Genomic DNA, 21403 nt, shown 5'->3' with positions numbered 1-21403 from the left:
GTAGAAAAGGGAAAAAGCTAAGAAAAAGGGAGTATCGAAAATGCAGAAAAGAGTCACTTACCCTAAAACTGCAGCCTAGAGCATAGATCGTGATGTGGACATGAAGAGCGGCAAACGAGATCTGAAGGGAGGAAGGAGACAGAAGCATTACGAGTAAGGGAGGAGCTTGGAGCTCAGATCAAGATGCAGGATATGCAGCCGAGTCAGATCCGTGCCAGATCTGGTAACCCACAGGTTAAAGACCAAATGAAAGCAACAACTTCAGATCAGAAGCTACCTGAAACCTAAGCAGATGGCTTATCAACAAAATTACATTCCACAAAAAGGAAATTATAGGAAAGGAGATGAACAATACAAAAGGGAAGGACACCACCGAGACGAGTATGAGAGAAGGCAGTATAATGGGGAGAAAATTAAGAGAGAAGGGATAATGGGGAAAGTCTGAATCTGGGGGACCCTTTAGAATTTCCCCATTTAAGGAGGTCGGAAAGTATAAAGAACAAACCCACAACTTATTACAACTACAACAAGAGAAAGGAATACGACCAGGGTTAACAATGGATATAAATGAAAGAAGTTACAAAAACAGGTTAGGCGGACAGATTAAACAGAAAGAAAGAGAAAAAGAGAAGGAAATAAGCATACAGAAAGATTTTACATTCAGTTTTAAAAATTATAACATTTTTAACTATAGTAATATTGAGCTGAGTGAGACATATTTTAGTTTATTCATGGCAGGTTTTAAATTTGTTCCTATAAAAAAATGACATTAGGAAACTTTTAATAGATTTAAAGTCATTAAGTGTGCACACCCTTAAACTAATACTTTGTTGAAGCACCTTTTGATTTAACTACAGCATTCAGTCTTCTTGGGTACACACCTGCCATCATTTAAAGAGACTCTGATTAACCCCAAATAAATTTACTCAGTTGCCTGCTACAGCAAAAAAGTACAGTTGTGTACACTTACCATAAATGTAGATGTTCGAGTGTATTCACTGTTGCAGTCATTACATTTGGGTAATCTGCTTGCAGGTTGCCCTCAGTCGGCCTGATTAACAAAGTCTTGGGTCTTACTTCGGTTGCTGTCCCTTCTTCCATGACGTCAGGTCGTGAGGGGTATAAAACATGCAGCCAACGTCATTACATCAGTTTTTCTTGCCCCAGATGTCAGGTGCCCCCCTAATGGGGAGCTAATAAACATAAAAAACACAAAGGTATACCTCCAACAAAAAGCAAATACACCAAAAAGGCTTTTAAGCATAGTAAAGGAAAGTAGAGGTATAACCAGAAGAAATTAGGGGGCTGAAGGGAGGGTAACCAGGACTGCAACAGTGAATACACTCAAACATCTACATTTATGGTAAGTGTACACAGCTGTACCATATTCTTCGAGTTTCACTGTTGCAGTCATTACATTTGGGTAGATTCCCAAAGCTATGATTGGGAGGAGGAGTTTATATAGCATTAGGACCAGCTATAAGACCTTGCAAGACAGCAGTGGCAAAGCCAGCTCTGGATTTAGAGAACATTGGCAAATGAGAACGCTTGGTGAAAGTATGTACAGAACTCCAGGTAGCAGCTTCTAGGATGTCCCTGGTAGGAACACCACTGAGAAAGGCTGCAGAAGTAGATGCAGCCCTGGTGGAGTGAGATCTGATCCCCTGGGGGATAGGTTTTCCATGGTGCTTATAGCAGAAATGAATGCAATGGCTTATCTATTTAGAAATGGTTTGTTTTGAAATAGCCTTCCCCTCTGCCCCTGCAGCAAATGCTACCAGCAGTTCAGATTTTCTTCGAGGTTTAGTCTTGTCCAAGTCGAATCTAAGTTGTCTGTGCACATCCAAGGAATGCAGAATCCATTCCGCTTTGTTCTGTGGATTTGGAAAGAAGGTTGGCAAATGAATGAACTGATTCACACTGGATACCACCTTGGGCATGAAGGATGGATTGGTCCTGAGTGACACCCTGTCCGCATGAAAGATAATGAAAGGCTCCACTGCCGTAAGGGCCTGTAATTCATATATCCTTCTAGCTGAAGTGATTGCTAAAAGGAAAGCTGTTTTCCAAGAAAGAAATTTTAAGTCTGCAGTAGCAGCTGGCTTAAAAGGAGGTAGTGAGTTTCTCCAATACAAAGTTAAGGTCCCAGCCAGGGATTGGAGCTCTCCTGGGTGGCCTCATATTTTTGGCCCCTCTGAGGTACTGCTTGAGCAGAGGATGAGAGAAGAGGGGAGGTTCTGTGTTGTAATGAGCTGAAATGGCTGAGGTGTGGATTTTAATGGATGAAAAATACAGGGCCTTGTGAAGCATCTCAGTTAAGTATTGCAAAATCTGAGGTAGATTGGACGCTGCTGCGCTCATCCCTTGAGATTGGTTCCAGGCACAGAATCTTTTCCATTTTTCAGCATAAGATTTTCTAGTACTAGGTCTCCTTGCCTCCAAGATGACATCCATCACAGGTTTGCTGAGGGATGATAAGGGTGAATTTAGGTGATTAGCCAGGCTGCAAGGTTCAATGCTGGAAGCTGAGGGTGCAGAATTTGGTTCTCCTGCTGAGACAGCAGGGAAGGGGTCTGAGGCAGGTGCCACGGAGATAACTGCGACACACTGTGCAGGAGGGGGGTACCAGTGTTGGCCCGGCCAGTCTGGAGCAATCAAGATAATCCTTGGTTTATCCTGTTTGACTATTAGTAGAACTATGGAGAGCAGAGGCAGCGGGGGGAAGACGTAGACTGATAGGTTTTTCCAGCTGAAGGACAGAGCATCCACTTTCCAGGCTTGTTTGTGGGGAGTCCATGATCTATGTCTGGGCTCCATTATTCGCTTGTCAACATGTTAAAAATCCTTCGTTCCAGTTTCCACTTGTGTGGGTCCATGAGGTTTCTGCTTAGTCAGTTTGCCACTGTACTTAATTTTCCTAGCAGGAATTGAGCTTGTAGGTGCACTTGGTAGCTCAAGGCTGTGTTCCACACTGCCATGGCTAGTCTGCAGAGGGGGTAAGACTATGTACCCCCCTGCTTGTTTATGTACCACATAACAGTGGTGTTGTCCATCTTTACCATTAGTTGTCCTGGAAGAATGTAGTCCTTGAAGGCTGTCAGAGCATTCTGTACAGCTAAGATTTCTTTTTGATTGATATGTAGGTGCATTTGACTTGGGTTCCATTTGCCCTGAATGCACTTCCTGCCATGTGTGCCCCCCCATGCATAGTCTGATGCATCTATTGTTAGGGTTTGGGCGGCAGGGGGTAGTGTGAATGGTAGTCCCTTGTTTTGGTGGCAGGCCTCTGCCCACCACAGGAACTCTAGGTGTAAGCAATGTATGACAGGAATCATTGTTTCCAGGCTGTGAGAATGTTGACTCCATAGGCTTTTTAGATACCACTGTAGTTTCCTCATATGCAATCTTGCATATGGAATTAAAAGAATGCTGGAGGCCAGGAACCTCATGAACTCCACGGCTTGCAGTATATGTCTTGCAGATAGCAGGGTTTTTGTGGCCACTTGTTTGAAATAGGTTACCAAATGAATTTGCTTTTCTGGCGTGAGGTAAGCCATCTGGGAAGTTGTATTAAAGCTTGCTCCCAGGAATGTAATTTGTTGACAAGGTACCAGTTGTGATTTATTTTCGTTTATGGTATACCCCAGACAAGTTAGAACCCTTTTTACAAATGCCAGATGATTTAAAAGTATGTCCTGGCTTTCTGCCTGAATTAGACAAATGTCCAGGTATGGGTATATTTGAATACTTCTTTGCCTGCAAAATGCAATAACTGGAGCCAGGGACTTTGTGAATACCTTGGGCGCAGTAGACAAGCCAAAGGGCAGTGGAGAGAACTGATAATGCGTGCAGCCTGCTTTGAAGCGTAGGTATCTTCTGCAAGATTACCTGATTGGGATGTGCAGGTATGCTTCTTTTAAATCTAGTGTTGCCAACCAGGTGTCTTTGTCTGGCATAGGAAGTAATTGGTGAAGAGTCAGCATCTTGAATTTTGGAATCTCCAGAAAGGCTTTTAGAGTAAACAGGTCCAGGATTGGACGCCATGATTTGTCTTTTCTGGGTACCAAGAAAAGTCTGGAGTAGAAACCTTGTACTAGTTGAATAGCCCCCATGCTTAACAGGGAAAGTACTTGTTTTTGAGCCTCTGCCCACTGATTTAGGGGCAGGTCTGGCAACCCATTTGGTGTTGGCAACGTGTGGAAATGAAATCTGTATCCCTGAGACACTATATTTAAAACCCATTTGTCCTGGGTTATGAGTTTCCAGTTTTTTGCATGAAGAGCAATCTTTCCCCCCAAAGGGGTGGTCAAAAGATAAGTGCTTGGGAATTTTAAAAGGAAGTCATTGAGACTGTTTACCATAGGGGGGTGTCTAGTTATTTCCAGATTTGGAAGTGGAGGCCCCCCACTGCTTAGTTCTGATAGTCCCCTGGGACTGAAACCTGGGGTTTTTGCTGTGTCTGGGTTTGGCTTGAGAAGACCTGGAAGGGACTGGAAAGCACCAATTTTTAGTAGGCCAGTGCCTACTAAATCTAGGAGGTTGCACTTGTAAAAAATCTTTAACAGTTTGCATAGATTTAGCTTTATCTTCCATCTTTTTAAGAATTTCTTCAGCCTTGTTGCCAAACAGGCAGTCCTGATTTAAAGGAGCATTCAACAATTTAGCTTTAACATGATCAGGCAAAGATTGCTCCTTAAGCCAAGCATGCCATCTAAGCACAGACCTAGTAACAGCAGCCCTGCAAGAGGCCTCTAAAGAATCAAAACCACATTGCAAAGTATGTTTTCCAACTTGTTCAACAGAATGCATTAAGTCCTATAAATATTTATTTTCCACACAGCCAGGAATCAACATCATTTTCTGTTTAAGCAGTCCAATAACATGTTGCTGATACTTTAACATATGAAACTGGCAGTTTAAAGCTCTGATTGCCAAGGTTGCAGAAGTATAAACCTTTTTACCCCATCTATCCAGCGCCCTGGAGTCTCTATCACAAGGGGTAGGATTTTTAGCAGTAGAAGCCTGAATGCCCTTGGGCCCCTGAGAAATAGTCTCTGGATCTGCAACAGGATTTTTGAAAAGGAACTTGTGGGACTTAGGAAACCTGTAGTATCTGTCAGGTTTACTAGGAGCAGGAGGCAGGGAATCAGGGGCCAAACTGGATTCCGAGAAGGCATCATCAACAATGTCTAGTACAGGAGGTATAGATTAGATTGGGTGGAACATCTGGGATTATTCTGGTCTGTGGAACAGGATCGGAAAAGGGAATGGAATATCCTCTGGATATTATTCTTAGTACCCACTTGTCTCGTGATAGTTTGCCAAGTTTCTAGGTACATAGATAAACGTCCCCCGACTGCCTCCAGAGTGGAGCAGTCGGGCCTCCTTTCAGGAGCTCTGATAAGGGCGGCCATGAAAGGGATCACGGCCACCCTGGTTCTGCGGGCCCCCTCTGCCTCTACGGCGGCGTCTACCGTTGTTACCTCCCGCTCTGCCCCTGGGGAAGGAATCACCCCATGCATCCTGGAAAACTCTCTGGGATATTCTGGACCACATTTTCCCACTCTTCTGACCTTTAGGATAAGGTCTTGAAGGTAGGGAGAAACATACTCCAACGGCAGAGAGAGTTTTTCCTTCCTGCTCGCATCGGGTGAGAGTGTCTTTTACTTTCAGTCCAAAGAGTGAGGAAACATCAAAAGGGGCATTAGTAAAAGTAGACTTAAAGGACTCAGCAAAATTGCACAAGCACATCCAGGAGTGTCTCCTAAGGGAAACTTTGGAACCCGCTGCCCTGCTCGCTCCATCAGCTGCGTAGGATATCAGCCTCATGGAGGAGATGACGATGGAATTTAAAGTGGATAGCTGGGGGGAGACCTTCTCATTCACCCCCGCAGCCAATGTACATTGTAGAGCATCTCCTAGTTCTTTCAGGGGATCACTCTGTAGCCTTGTGAAATGAGTGAGGTAGTTCAGCGACAAAAGAGTAAAAGTCGCTGACAAAAAGACACGCTTCCAGTATCTGTCCATCATTTGAGAGTCTTTATTCGGAGGATGAACAGATGAGGATGTCTCTGAAAGTTCCTTCTTGGTGGCTGCTGCCACCACCATAGCATCGACAGGTACCCCCTTAGTGAGGAAATCCTTTCCCGAAGGAACTGATAAGAATTTGTTTGGCCTCCGAGGGACTGGTTTCACTGTGTCAGGTGACTCCCACACCTTTTGACTGATCAGGTCCATTAGCTCATCGAAAGGCGGAGACACCCAGGAGGCTGAAGTTTGAGATCCAAGAACTTCAGGTACACTGACTACTCACCAAAAGGGGTGGTGGCCTGCCAGCTGCCTCTCTGCTTCAGGATCTCTAGAATATCTGCAAATGAGATATCATCAGAAGACGACTGTGGGAACCCTTCCAACTCCTCGAGATCAGTGTCTGAAGTGACGGACTCATCTGGAGAGTCTACATGCTTCCTCTTGCAAGTTCTCTTCCGAGGCGGCTCCTCAGAAGGGTATTCTGGGGAGGCCCCGGAGGAGAGGAGTTTGCCCAATATGGGAGCCTGAGACTCTGGATCTCTGCTGTCCTGTGGAATGGGTGGTGCCAAGACAGTAGCCGGTGCCTTACGGGAACGAGTGCTGGTATCCTTATGTGGAGCTATATGGATAGACAGCACACTCCTCATCAGCTCAAAGGTGGATCCCACCGGCTCCGAGGAAAGAAGAGTGAGCCACCGGAACCAGCGAGATTGAACCCGAGGCCGATGTAGGAGCTGAGCTAACCCGGGCCAACGCTCCAAGGGGTAGGCTCAGCACTGAATACAATCGGGGCCGAGAATCCCCCTAGGGGCCGACCGGGGAACCCCTGGCTCCCAGACTCTCCAGATGGCGCAGCGAGTGTCAGAGCAGAGGTTAGCTCTGTGAACACCAAGGGGGGTCTTGGAATCAATGGATCCACTGTAAGTGGTACCAAGCACTCTGGCTCCGAAGGCCCAGATTGGCTCGGAGTAGGAACAACAGTGAGTACGATTGGTACAGTAGGCTCCGGGACCAAATGGGTCGGAGCTGAAAATAATTTGGTTAGCGCCAATGACTTCAAGAGTCTGCGCACCACACACTCCACGTCATCGTCAGATAAGCTCCTGGTGGACCTGGAGAACGACATCTGTGCAAAATGGGAGATCTCAGTGTCAGGGAAACTGGAGAAATATCCATGGACCAGCTCCGAGAAGAGGTATCTTGTGGCTCCGAAGACTCTGGAGCCGATGAACCAGGCTTGTCAATCAATATAACCTCCGAAGGCTCTGAGGACTGTGGAACCGAGGAGGTAGTAGCCTTAGAAATTTTTGGTAACTTGACCGGCGGCTCCTACTGAGCCGATGTAGCAGATGATTGCCTCTTTTGAGGTTTCTCCTTTTTAGAAGAAGAGGAAGAAGAACTGTGGATAGCTTCCTCAAAAGTTGGCTTTAAGAGCCCCTTAAGGATCAATTTGTTTCTCCTTTCTTGTAAAACCCTGGCACTGAAGCAATGACAGAATGTACAGTCCTCTTGTAAATGAATAGCTCCAAGGCAATACACACATATGACATGACCGTCAGTGATGGACATTTTTTGTGAACACTTCTGGCATTTTTTGAAGCCCGAAGGCTTATGTTCCCTCTCCTTTGGGTCTTTGGACATGACAATGATAAACACCACAGTATAACAACAAGAAATTCTACTTACAAGACTACTAATCTATAGCTAACTACAGGAAACACCGAGGAGACAGATAACAAGGGAAGAAAATATGGCCTCTAACTAAAACCGCCATATTTCCCAGAAAAAAACAACACACCAACTATAAGCCCACTAACTAAAATGGGCGAAGAGCTCTCTAACTTAAACGAGCTACTATTAAGCTATATGACAAGACACAACAACCACTACAAGGGATACAGTAAGGCCTACGAAACGACGGCCAAAGGCAGCACCAAAGGGAATAATAGCTATAACAATTTAGATATTACTAGTTCGAAAGCTAACTATGTAACTACAATGCAAGAAAAAAAATCTACTGTAATACAGAAAAAGATTAATGGTTCTAATAAGGTAATAAGTAGAAAACTTTTCACAACTTAGCCACGGCCAAGAAAAGCGCATCCAACCTCAAAGCGGCAAATGAGATCTGGGGAGTTACACCACTGCATTATAGGATACCTACTTGCCACAAGCCAAAATTTTTCACAACTTAGCCACGGCCAAGAAAAGCGCATCCAACCTCAAAGCGGCAAATGAGATCTGGGGAGTTACACCACTGCATTATGGGATACCTACTTGCCACAAGCAAAGTTTGAGTCTTTCAGCTGTGTATTCAGCCAGGTCGGAGCCGAGAATCAGCTCTAAACCAATAATTGTAAGAATGAAGGCGAGATAGGACAACATTTAAAGTTTTTGAATGGCCCAGCCAAAGCCCAGATCTAAATCCAATAGAAAATCTGTGGGGGTGACGTGAAGAGAGCTGTACACAAGAGATGTCCTCGCAATCTGACAGATTTGGAGTGCTTTTGCAAGGAAGAGTGGGCAAATATAGCCAAGTCAAGCTATGCCATGTTGATAGACTCCCACCCAAGAAGACTAAATGTTGTAATTAAATCAAAAGGTGCTTCAACAAAGTATTAGTTTAAGGGTGTGCACACTGATGCAACCAGCTTAATGTACATTTTTTTTTATTTTTTCCCCTAACAGATTTGTTTGTTTTTCAATTGAACTGCACAAGTTACAGATTACATTAAAGATGGGAAAAGTTTTGAAATTATTTATTGTGGTCTCACTTTTTTATATCACAAAAATCTGGCATTTTAACAGGGGTGTGTACACTTTTTATATCTACTGTACAATCCTCCTTTACACCCGCAAATTAAAATTTTTGAATTGGCTGCAGAAAAAGGATTAAGGGACATGTTAAGTCAGACAAACATATTCAGACCTCCCTTTCTTCTTCTTCTTTCGGCTTTTTCCCGGTTAGGGGTCGCCACAGCGGATCACCTTGTCCGCACATTGAATGGCAGTGGAGTTTTACGGTGTCGAGTTGCCAGCCCGGCGCCCAACCTTCCACAGAAGGCACACTCACACGCACACCTAGGGCCAATTTAGAGTGTCCAATCCACCTGCAGCATGTCTTTGGGATGTGGGAGGAAACCGGAGCACCCGGAGGAAACCCACGCGACCACAGGGAGGACATGCAGACTCCGCACAGAAGGCACCCCAGCCGAGGATCGAACCGGAGAACCTCTTGCTGTGAGGCAGCAATGCTAACCACTGCACCACCGTGGCCGCCCCATATTCAGACCTCCCTTTAAAGAAAGAAAACTGTTGTTAGACCTTAGTAAGAACACAAATATTAGAGCAATGAGACCGGATAAAGGGGATGGCATGATAATTATGGATAATATAATTTATGTTAGTAAAATGCATATTTTGGAAGATAAAATAAATATATGTGTTTCCATCGATGAATTTGATATTGCCCACTCTAAAATAGATTTTTCTTTGAGAGATTTATTATATGATGATATGATAGATTTACAGACTTACAATTTTGTATGGGTAGAAAAACAGTTGTCACCTGCTATCTACGGAATCCCTAAAGTCCAAAAAGATGCTAGCAAACCTCCGCTCAGGCCCACTGTAGCAGAAAATGGAACAAAGACTTAAGCAATAGCTACATTTATTGATATGAAATGTAAAACCATATGGGTGCTGCAGGAGGGTATTTTAAAGAATTCATGGGACTTCCTCAAAGAAATAGACCAGAATCAATACAATGATGAGATAATATTTGTGACCATAAACATTATGGATTTGTTTTCTGTTATACCACATGAAATAGGTATGGAGTGGTTTGAAGAGGCTCTAATAGAAGAAAAGAAATGTAGTTTTAACGATTTCAGAATTATTATAAAACTAATGGAAATAGTACTTAATAATTTTATTCACTTCAAAGCAGAATTTTTCAAACAAAAAAATGGAGTTGCTATGGGAGCAAGTTGTGCCCCCAGTTTTGCAAATATAGTTCTTAGCATGTGGGAGAAAATGTATTTTCAACTCCCCTTAAGTAGAAAATTGGTGTATGTACAACAGATATGTAGATGATTTATGTATATTTTGGAAAGACACTGAAGAAAGACTAATAGAATTCTTAGAATACATTAGTTGTACCACTGAGTTTTTAAAATTTACTTAGAAGTAAAGATAAGGTTAATTATTTGAATGTAACAATACACAAAGTTGTGACTAAAAAAGAATACAAGTCTACAGTGTATAGAAAAAGTACTTTTTCCATTTATATTTATATTTCACCAGTGCGCACCCCATATACAAAAATAAATATTTTAAAAGGATAATTTAGGAGGATCTCAAGGATGAGTTCAGATAATATCAATTTTCAAAATATTTATTTATTTTTGTTAGTTTACCAGGTAATGTCCGACTGCTCACATTTTCAGCAGAGGCCTGGGGAGAAAATCTCCATACAGAAAATAGACAGTATTAAACAATCGAATTGAACACGTATTAATCAACAATGTACAAAGCTAGTCAATTAAGAAATTAGTTACATAACAATAATTAGCAAATAATTAACAAATTTAACAAAAAATGGCACAGTGATAAAAACTGGCTGCATAAGTTAATAGTGAGAACAGTGTTATGCAATAATTGCTTTGTCTGTAAGGTAAGGTTTAATTCTGTAAAGGGTGCCAAGTTTGGAGTGGACTTTTTTGATAGTGAGGGAGATGCGGGTGTGGTTATCATCAATTGTGACACCTAGAAGTTTGGCTTGGCTGGTGGGATCTATTTTGATTCAGTTTGTGGAAAGGATAGAAAGTGGAGTCAGACATGTTTTGGGTTTATTGTAATTGAACTACGAAAAACACTGGATGCACTCAAATAATACCAATAAATCACGAATAGAGTGCAGAAAGCCAAAGAAAACTGAGAAACTTCTATATATTCGTTTAGAAGTATTTTTAATGAATATACCAAACTGCACAGACCATCACATAAACGCAATTCCAACAACACAGTTTCCAAGCGTTTTCATCCAAACCAATTGGACTTCATCAGACATTAAACAAACATTAAATAGATCTATATATACTAGTTTGACTAACCCACTGACCAATGAATTTTGCCTTAAACATTTGAATTAGGCAAATTAGAAAAACGGCCTCATTAATATTAAAATCAGGTAAAATGTAATACACATAGTCATCACATTGAAAATGAATAAAAACAAATCAAAACCTATCCTTAATTAAATACACAAACATATATATATGTTGAATTTAATAAATATTATATTAAAAACTCTAACAATATGAAATAAAGTGCTTGTGCTGAACTGACAAAATGTTCCTATGTCTATCTGTAGCAAGATTCCTCCCTCTGCTGTCAAAAACCTGTATTGCACGTATGTATCTAAAATACAATAAAAAACATATATATGTAAATACAAAATTTCATGAAATACTATTGTTACCAATAAAGTGCTTGTGCAAATAATCATTATAAAGTGCTTAATACTGTATGTTCTTCCATCTGTAAATGAATAAATATATAAATAGATAAAAAATAAAACATTGTTTTGTTTTTTAACATTTTATTGTATTTTAGATACATACGTGCAATACAGGTTTTTGACAGCAGAGGGAGGAATCTTGCTACAGATAGACATAGGAACATTTTGTCAGTTCAGCACAAGCACTTTATTTCATATTGTTAGAGTTTTTAATATATTTATTAAATTCAACATATATATATGTTTGTGTATTTAATTAAGGATAGGTTTTGATTTGTTTTTATTCATTTTCAAGGTGATGACTATGTGTATTACATTTTACCTGATTTTAATATTAATGAGGCCGTTTTTTCTAATTTGCCTAATTCAAATGTTTAAGGCAAAATTCATTGGTCAGTGGGTTAGTCAAACTAGTATATATAGATCTATTTAATGTTTGTTTAATGTCTGATGAAGTCCAATTGGTTTGGATGAAAACGCTTGGAAACTGTGTTGTTGGAATTGCGTTTATGTGATGGTCTGTGCAGTTTGGTATATTCCTTAAAAATACTTCTAAACGAATATATAGAAGTTTCTCAGTTTTCTTTGGCTTTCTGCACTCTATTCGTGATTTATTGTAATTGAAGACAATTAACTTGGTTAAGTATGAGGTGATGGCTAGTGAGGTAGTTTTATATGTCCTGGAAAGATTTTTGTTTGTAGGTTCTGGGGGTCGGGGGCTATGCAGATTAATGTACAGTCATCAGCATAGTGGACTATGGAGGCTAGTTGGGTTGAAGAGCTGAAATTGTTAGTAAAAATTGTAAAGAGAAGGGGGCCAAGTATGGATCCTTGGGGTAACACCAACAGTGATGGGTAGAAGGGGGACAGGGTGTTCTCCCATTTGGTGGCTTGCTGACGGTTAGAGAGACAACTATGGAACCAGGACAAGGATGTTGTGTTGAGGCCATGGGATGATAGTTTGTTTAGTAGGACTGGGTGGGAGACGGTGTCAAAGGCTTTTGACATGTTAAGGAATATAGAGGAGACCATTTGGCCACTGTTTATAAAATCTTGAATGGTGTTTGTGAAAGATAGAAGGGCAGTACTGGTACTATGTTTTGGTCTAAATCCGTGTTGTATGGGGGATAGGAGTTTGTGATTAAGGAGGTGGGCAAGGAGTTGTGAGTGAATGCATTTTTCTACGACTTTGGCTAGAGGGGAGAGAATGGCTATGGGATTGCAGTTAGTTAGATTCTTAGAGGGGCCACCTTTGTGTAGGGGAATATGTGGGATATTTTCCATAGATGGAGTACATACTGTTCAGAGATAGAACGGTTGATTAGAACTGATGAGGGATAAGCGATTGAGGGGGCCGCAATTTTAAGGAATTCATTAGGTAATTTATCAGCTGCTAGACAGCAGGGTTTGAGTTTGGAAAGGAGAGATTTTATGTAGTTTGTTTGGAGTGGGGTGAAAGAGAAGGGGTGGGGGAGCTGGGAAGGGGAACAGCAAGACATTGATTAGATGGGATTACCAAGAAGAGATGTGATTGAGTTAATGAAGTGGGTATTAAATTGTGTAGCTATTGGGTCTGAAACCCTGGAGTTGTTAGGTGGGAGGGGTAGGGATACAGTCTTGGTTGAGAAGATTGTTAATGTTTTGCCATAATTTTCTACGGTTAGATTGGTGGGTTTGCTGATCTGAAAGGAAATATTTTTGCTTGTCTATTTTTATCTGTCTCTTAGTTTGGTTATGTAGCTGCTGATATGTTGTGTGGTCTATTTTATTTTTGGTAGTGTGATAAGTGGACCATGGCTTGTCTCTCTGCTACAGCAGTGCGAGGGTATCTTTAGATAGCCAAGGTATGTGTCTAGTTTTTGCTCTTATTTTTCTTGTGGGTGCTAGATTGTGGAGTATTTTAAGAAAGGTATTGTTGTGGGAGGTTTCTAAGAGGTGACCAGTTACTTTGCTGAAGAAGGTGGTTGAAAGTGGAGGGGAAAAAGATTTTTTATGTTCCTGATAAATTTATATATTGTGTTGGTTTGTGTTTGAGGTCGTTTTCTGTACAGGAAGGTAGGCGAGTGGTCACTGAGGGAGTCTGGAAGGCAGCCTGCTAAATAACCTAGATTTGGTTTGTTGGTTAGTATCCAATCTAGTGTGGACTGTTTTTTGAATGTTTATCTAGCCTGGTTGGACACGATATGGTTTGAGTGAAATTGAAGAGGTTTAGGAAATTGGAGGGGCTGTTGGTGTTGCAGGAATGCCAATCCAGGTTAAAATCACCCAAGACAATGGCCTCCTGGCTGAAATTAGTTGATGCCCAGGCAAGAAGATTCTCAATTATGGGTAGGTTGTTCCTGGGGGGGGGGTAGGTCATTATGACAATAATAGATTTGTTAGGTTTTACTACTAGGTGTGTTGCTAGGATTTCGGAGTTAGGTAGTCAGCAGGGGCACAGTTTAATAGTTCCAGTTTGAGTGTGTCTTTGTACATAATAGCAACACCACCACCCCTTTTGTTTGGTCTGTCTAATCTAATTATGTTATATCCATTTGCAATAATTTCTTTGTCTTTGATGTGGGGCTTTAGCCAGGTTTCGGTTACAGCTGCAATGTCAGGTAAGTAGTAGTCAAGGGTTGCATGGAATTCAGTAATTTTATTTATGATACTACAGAGGTTAAAGTGCATAAAGACAAGGTCTGAGTTGTTGGTCTTTGGAAGTGGGGGAAGAGGGTGGTGGTTAGTAGTATGTTGGGGAGAGATTGGTGGAGGGCTGGGTGGGGAAATGATTGGGTAATGAGGGATGTGGGTGAGAGGGCCTGGGTTGGGGTGGATGTCAGCCTGGAGTTTAATTTGTGTTATATTGCATAGAGTAAGTTGTGTGAATTTACTGGTAAGTTTTACATATCTGTGAGTTGAAGGGTATGTCCTATGTGTGGGTAAATGAAAGGCTGGAGGAGAAAGGTAGTTGTGTTGTAGAGCTGTAAGCCAATGGCTGCATATGTGTGGGTGTGGCTATTGGCGGAGGGCAGAGGGAGACCAGGTGATTGAAGGTGAATGATGGAGCATGAGTGGAAGGAGGTGGAGCTAAGCAAGAGGTAGAATAGGTGGGGTAGGAGAGAATTGGCTAGCAAGGAACTGAGGTGTGGAGGTGAGAGGAAGGGGAGGGGATTGCGGCAAGAGGTGTATTGGCTGGAGGTAGAAGGGTGTGTGTTTTATTAGGTATAAATCTAGGGAAAGGGTGGGTGGGAGTGGGGGTAGGGGAGCAGAGTGAGCCTGGAGCGAAGAAAAAGACGAAAGGGGCGGGATGCACCAGCCTGCAAGCAGCTGTGAATCTCAGAGACACAGGCACTGTAAAACTTGCAGGCAATAATATATGTTAACAGCTGACAGTGCTGCACAAGACATGTTTGGTAGAATGGAAACCGTATTTTATCCATTGGAAAAAAACTCCAAAAGCTGAAATGGGAGTTTAGTTACCTACTTGGGACTAGAGTGTAGAAACTAGGTGAGTAAAGTCAGATGTTAATAATGTACGAAGTGAACCCTTGGTTTAGAAAAGAGAGGACAGAGGCAGCTTAGCCTTTAACATGCTTTCCTGAAGTGAGTTAGGTGCCAAAGTGATACAGAGACTAAGGAGAGAGATGCATACTCAGTAGGGGTGGAAGAAAGGTGGTGGTGATGGGGGGGCTAGTGAGATGAGAAATACATGTGCACGCCACAGCCTACATTAATTTGCACAAAAACGTTTAACATCAGGTGAGGAAGAAGCAATTGGGACACGTACATAAAGTTTGTGATGGTGTTTTCTATTTTTTTTTTATTTCCTCCCATCCTTGGCTAGACAACAATCCTTGTATTGCTTTGAGGGTCAGTAGATAGAATATCAGCCAGGTATATTCAGGGTGGAGGGTTTGAGGTCACTTTTCCGTGTAGTTGACTACTGTGAAATAAAAGAGATGTAATGAAAATAAGACAGTGAGCTTAAGGTGGTAAAAAATATTAAATATCTAGAAGAGAGCAATTGATGAAGGGGTAGTGAATATTAGAGGAAAGCAGAAAGAGTGAAATAGAAGGCAAAGGAATGAGAGACATAGAAAAAAAAAATAAAAAACAGAGTGAAAGTTGCAATCTGGAGGATGAGAAAGAAAGGCAGATGGTCTGGAGAGAGTATTCCAGGGTTTACAGGTAGCAGTAGAAAGGAAAGACAAGACTAGCAAGGCTTGAGGAGCTAGAAAGGAGAGTAGCTTAGTTTACAAGACAAATATGGAGAAAAGAGCCTTTAAATAGGTACAGGGGGGCAAACACAGGTAATAGAAGAACGATCAAGGGAAGCATGCATTTACTCTAACGTTTGGAGTGTGCAAAAGTAAGAATGAAAAACATAACAAGGTTAAGGGACACTAGCATTTAGCCAGGCAGGAAAAAGCAGAAGGAAGAGAGAATGCAGTACCCAAATACTACATGCGGAAATCCTACAGTATAAACAGATTATGCCTTCTAATTGTACAGCATTAACAGTAAGCAAGAAAGCAGCAGTTATTAAAGAAAAGCTTTGAAGAAAGGGCCCTTTAAGTAGGTACTGGGAGGGGAGAAAGCACACAGGTAAAAGCTGAATGGTCAAGAGAAGCAAGCGTTTACTCAAAAATTTGGAGCAGGCAAAAAGGAAGAAAGACTACAGAACATAGCAAGTTCAAGGGATGCTAGTGTTTAGTCAAGCTGGAATAAGCGGAAGGAAGAGAGACTGCAGTTGTCAATATCCAATTACTATATACAGAATTTCTACAGTATAAAGAGCTTATACCTTCCAATTGTACAGTAAAACAATAAGCAAGCATGCAGGAGTCAATAAAACAGACAAGATTGCAGCATTTTTCAGCAGATAATACACTGCTAGGTTTCAGCATAAATCAAATGAAATCAAGCAGTTAAAGATTAGTGACAGTACTATCCAATAAAAATTGAATATGATATTTTGAAAAATATGTTTTTAGATAGAAAACATCCGATTAAATTGATAGAAATAGTTTTGGATAAAGTAATAAAGGGAAGGAGATTTAGTTCCTTGGTAGGAAGAGGGGTAGTACCTTCTGAGGGAAATATTATTGATACAAATAAGAATAAGAAAGTAAATAATAGGGTAAAACACAGAGGAACACAGCCAGGAGATTTTTGTTATGAATTTTAATAAGGATGCTAGGGTTATTAGAAATATTATTACTAAAAATTTGCAAATGTTTTCCAATTTTTCAGACTTGGATATTATATTTAAACAACAGCTTAGGTTTACATATAAAAGAGATGAAAATATTAAACATTACTCAGAGAATGAAATTGAGAGAAATATAAATTCAGAAAGAAGGGTACATGTAAATGTGGAAAATGTGCCCAATGCCTACACATTAGTAACAAAGAAATATATTTACAAAGAAGTATATATATACATACACACACACACACACACACACACACACACACACACACACACACACACACACACACACACACACACACACACACAGTACAGATAGATATACAGAGGCTAAAACATATACAAATTGTGACAGTAAGGGGTGGTATTCCTGGCAGAATGCAAAAAATGTTCTATTTTGTGGGAAAAACTGAAAGGGCAATCAAAAGAAGAATTTATGAACATTTATATGACATCCGAAGAAAAAAGAGAATACAAATGCACTTTACAAAACATACTATTAATTGTAAAGAAGCATTTTTACATTTTTTGTACTTGAAGAAATTCCCAATGATGTTCGGGGAGGACAATGAGATACCAAAACAGAATACAGAGAAACATAATGGCAACTAATATTGGAAGCCAATAAACCTCCCGGACTCAATAAGAATATTTCTCTTAATCCAGTACTAAAGTCATGGTTTGCTAGACTTTAAATATAAGGTTAAGGTTTTAATATGATTTTAATACAATTTTTGGGGGAGTAGAAAGTGTGGACTAATGGGTTGTAATGACTGGTGGGGACAGTAGGTGGCAGCAGATTATAAGTAAATACATTCTTCCCTTTATATCCGCGGTGGTGGTGCTGCGGTAGCGTTGTCGCCTCACAGCAAGATGTTGTCCCATTCGATACTTAGGTAGAGCGTCTACTGTGGAGACATGCATGAATGGGCGTACCTTCGTTGAAGGTTGTGCGTTAGGGCCGGCAACTCAGCAAGTAAAAATCAACTGCCAATCATTAGCAGACCGGAGTTCCGCTGTGGCGACCCCTAACCGGGAAAAGTCGACAGACACAACAACATTCTTCCCTTCATAGCAGGATTTCTTTCCTTATAGTAGAACTGTATTTATATATATTTTATGCTTTCATATTTAATCTTTATCTATGGTTTATTTATGTATAAGGAATAGGACTTGCTCAATCCTTCTAAAAGTATGCTTCCCTTTGAAAGATACCATAACATTTTTAAAGGTGTTTTAAGCACAGCACTCACTATCCACTCTAAACCTTACTACCCCTGCCATCTTCTGGTTTAAAAACTACCTAGAGGGAAGGCAACAAGCTGTAATGTGGCAAAACCAACTCTCTCCCTCCCTACCAGTCTCCCTAGGGGTAACCCCAAGGCTTCATCCTGGGACCACAGCTTTTTACCCTCTTCACCAATCAGCTCCCATTCAATATTTCCAAAGCCTCGATAGTGCAATATGCAGATGATACCACCATAATATGTGCAGCCAAAACAACTGACCTCCTTCACTCCCTAACACAAGAATGCTTTTCCCTAGCCGAAAGAAAGCCTCATTCTAAACCCAGGTACAACAAAACTACTACTATTTAGCTCCCACAGATCCACACCTCCCTCCAATAGTTTCATCATCTCCTCTAATAACAATACAACAATCACCCCCACAAATCATACCAAGCTGCTAGGGGTTGAAATAATCACCTTAGATTTGACTTACATATTTCCGTAACCATAAAAAAACTACATAAAAAACTTGGTCTACTCTATTGCAATAAAAAATTTCTCACCAACCACTCCAAAATTACAATAGCCAGGACTCACCTATTATCCACCCTACTGTATGCCTCCTCCATGCTTACAAATCTCCGAAAGCCTGACCTAAACAAACTTGACAGTTGTTATAAGATAGCCAAATTCGCTACAACCTCACCCATCAGAACGCACCACTGCGACTGCCTAAAAAAACTCAGTTGGTTAAAACTACCACTACTACTACTTAATCAACCATCATTAGCCCACATAATAATACATAACTCTGATAACACCCCAGCCCTACAAACTCTGCTTCAACCCTATACAACTACCAGGCCCTTAAGATCTAGCACACAAAACCTCCTCAAAGTAACCAAATATAACAATGAGGCTGGTAAGTCTGTCTACAGCCACTATACATCAAAGACCTGGAATTCCCTTCCTGCCCATTTAACTGACAGCAAAGCCCCGACCCAGTTCAAGAAACTAGTCAAAACTCACTTCATGAATAACCAACTATGCTCCTGCATCTCCCTTGGCTAATATCTCATTTTTGAAATTTCACCGAACGTAATTAAGACTGTCAAACTAACCATTTCAGAACACTGTACCCACTTAAGACAATTAAACAATTGCACATCCTGGCTCTCTAGGGGTTACTGTAAACTATCCCAGCAATGTTGTGCTATCCACTATCTTCTAAAGTTAACAAGATATAGTACCAGGAGTAGGTATCCTACCCTTTAAGAAACACTGTATATCTATTTGCTGTCCTTCACATCTATATCCAGAAACAACTGCTCTCATGGAGCCTTTCTTCTCTCTTTCTTTTTTATGACAGTAAACTATTCCAGGAATATCATGCTTTGTAATATCTTCTAAAGTTAGTACTATATAGTAGCAAATGAATGTATCCTATCTTCTAAGAAATATTGTATGTCAAAGTCTTGTCCTTACCTTTTTGTCTGTAATAAATTGTTTTCTTGGAGCTTTTCTCCAAAGGCCTCCACTGAAAATGGACTTGTATCCAGTTGGACTCTCCCGGTCAACAAATGTAAAATAAAATAAAATAAAATAAATAAATAAATGTATTATATTTTAAGAATCATTATGTTTTATAATTCATTTACCTTTAAAGTTAATTGCATTGTTGGATTATTTATTCTATTAATTAACCGTTATATTAATGGAAGGAATGGCTAGCTGTGAACAGCTGTCTGTAGAAGTTCTAAGCGAGAACGAAAACACAGTGATAAAGTTAAGTATTTGCGTATTTTATGTTTTTTGTGGTTTCCTCGTTTATTGCAACGTTTTCTGGATTTTAGTGCTTTTATTGGACTGTAATGGAAAATAAACAAATTTTCACTACTGGCTTATCTCTACATGGGAGCAAGTCTGGAGTACCTGATCTCTTGCTCTTATTAGCAGATGCTTGGTCAGGATGGTAATGAGCCAGTTATCCAAGTACGGAAACACTCTGAATCCCTGCAGTCTCAAGTGAGCTGCTACTACTGCCATGCATTTGGTGAACACCCTTGGGGATGTGGTGAGACCAAAGGGCAATGCTCTGAACTGGTAATGAGTGGCTCCCAGCCAGAAGCGTAAATAGCTTCAGGATTATCTGTTCATTTTTATGTGATAGTATGCATCCTGAAGGTCTATCGAGCACATCCAGTCATCCTTGCTCAAAAAGAGCAGAATGGACTGAACCGTGAGCATCTAAAACTTTGTGTGTCGAACCGACTTGTTCAAGTTGCTGAAGTCCAAAATCTGCCTCCAGTCCCATTTCCTTTGGCACTAAAAAGAGTCTTGAGTAAGTTCCAGATTATATCTTGTCTGGTGGTACCTCTTGGAAGACTCTTTTTAGCAGCTTTTGTATATCAATTGCTGCTACTTTCCTCTGAATGGGTGGAACATCGGGAAACTGATACACAAGGAGGGGAAAAGGGAATAATATAACCTCTGGATATGATATGCACAAACGCATCTTTTGTTATGTCTAGCCAGGCTCACTGATGCAGGGATAATAAACTCCTGGCTAGTTCCAGAGGGTGACAATCAGGCCTTCTTTCAGGAGCGCTGGTAGGAACTGTTGGAGGATGAATCTCTGGAACCGTGGTTCTGCGGGACTCCGCTACCATATAGGCGTTATCCATTCTAGTTCCTCCCTCTGAGGGAACTATCCCACATGGATCTTGGAAAGGACCCTGGGACTTTCTGAACCACACTGTTGATTCCTAGAAAAGGTTCTTTGAAGAGTCAAAAAATGTATACCCACTGAAGAGACCGTCTTTCCATCTTACTCACACCTGCAGAATGTGTACTTAACTTTAGCCCCAAACAATGAACTGCTGCCAAAAGGTGCACTGACAAATGAGGACTTGAAGGGTTCCCCACAAGATCATGCAAGTGTATCTAGGCATGCCTCCTGATGGAAAAGCTTGAACCAGCCACCCTTGAGGTACCTACTGCTGCATGCGAGATAAGCCTCATGGATGAATTAGAAATAGACTACAAGGTAGCCAATTGTGAAGTCACAGATGTCCGAGTCTCAGAGGCAATGGTCCAAGAAAGGGAATTTGAGACTTCCTTTATCAAGTCCCTTTGTAGTCTCATAAAGAGCGCCAGGTAGTTCAACAACCTGAGGGCAAAAGTTACGGAAGTATACACAAGCTTCCCAAAACTGTCCAATGCCCTAGACTTGCTGTTAGGGGGATGGAAAGAGGAAATCTGCTCAGCAAGATCCTTCATGGTGGCCATCGCCATGACCATAGCATCTACAGGCACATATTTGCTCGAGAACTCCCTTTCTACAAGTGGTGTCAAAATCCAATCCTGTCTTTTGAGGACTGGCTCAACTGTGTCTGACTCTTTCAACACCCACCTAGAGATCAAGTCAAT

At 41.1% G+C, this 21403-nt stretch overlaps 1 protein-coding gene across 1 annotated transcript in view; it reads right to left on the bottom strand.

Moving 5' to 3' along the window:
* Positions 1-21403, bottom strand: part of KDSR (3-ketodihydrosphingosine reductase) — a 1199410-nt gene that overhangs the window by 798416 nt on the left and 379591 nt on the right. The gene's annotated exons all lie outside the window — the stretch shown is intronic.

Source organism: Protopterus annectens, chromosome 3.part0 (genome assembly GCF_019279795.1).
Source record: "Protopterus annectens isolate FY-2018-M chromosome 3.part0, PAN1.0, whole genome shotgun sequence".
NCBI lineage: Eukaryota > Metazoa > Chordata > Ceratodontiformes > Protopteridae > Protopterus > Protopterus annectens.
The sequence above is the reverse complement of the archived record's forward strand: the minus strand, read 5'-3'. Positions and strand labels throughout refer to the sequence as shown.